Consider the following 932-nt stretch of genomic DNA (forward strand, 5'->3'; position numbering starts at 1 on the left):
ATAAATAGAAGAAAAAAATAAAGCAGAAAAGGAATAACTATATAAAAAAATTACTCAAAAATAAATAGAAGAAAATAAATACTATTTAGAAATAAATAGAAGAAAATAAAAGGAATAACTATATAAAAAAATTACTGAAAAATAAATAGAAGAAAATAAATACTATTCAGAAATAAATAGGAGAAAAAAATAAAGCAGAAAAGGAATAACTATATAAAAAAATTACTGAAAAATAAATAGAAGAAAATAAATACTATTCAGAAATAAATAGAAGAAAAAAATAAAGCAGAAAAGGAATAACTATATAAAAAATTACTGAAAAATAAATAGAAGAAAATAAATAATGCAGAAAAGAAAATAATTTATAAAAAACATGTTGGGGCGCTGCCCAGTGGGCCTGCCAGACCTTGGGTGTGCAAATACATGCCCAGTAGGGCCAGCAGGCTCACAGGGCAGCGCGCCCTAATTAATTAGGCCCAGAAGCCTGCTATATAGAGGAGTTCGAAAGGGCAGCCGCGGCTGGGTTTATAAACCAGTGCGGCTGCCCTTCGCTCGGTGAGGCCCATCCGGTACACTGCGGGGTGGCAGCGCACGGGCATTAGTACCGGTTGGAGCCTCCAACCGGTACTAATGTGTTGCCCTTTAGTACCGGTTTGAGCCACCAACCGGTACTAAAGGCCCACGTTTCCCGCCGCTTGGGCTGGCCAAAATTGGCCTTTAGTACCGGTTGGAGCCACCAATCGATACTAAAGGCCCATCCTATATATATGGCACTTACGAAAATTCAGTTATCGTCGCCAATCGTTCCACTTCTCGCGCGGGCGAGTCTCGATCTCGACGCCGCCGACGCCGCCGCGCCGCTGTGCCATCGCCCTTGCCGCCCCCGCCGCCCGTCGTCGTCGTCGCCGCGCGCCCCCGCCGCCCGTCGTCGT

This window comes from Triticum dicoccoides, chromosome 1B (assembly GCF_002162155.2).
Source record: "Triticum dicoccoides isolate Atlit2015 ecotype Zavitan chromosome 1B, WEW_v2.0, whole genome shotgun sequence".
NCBI lineage: Eukaryota > Viridiplantae > Streptophyta > Magnoliopsida > Poales > Poaceae > Triticum > Triticum dicoccoides.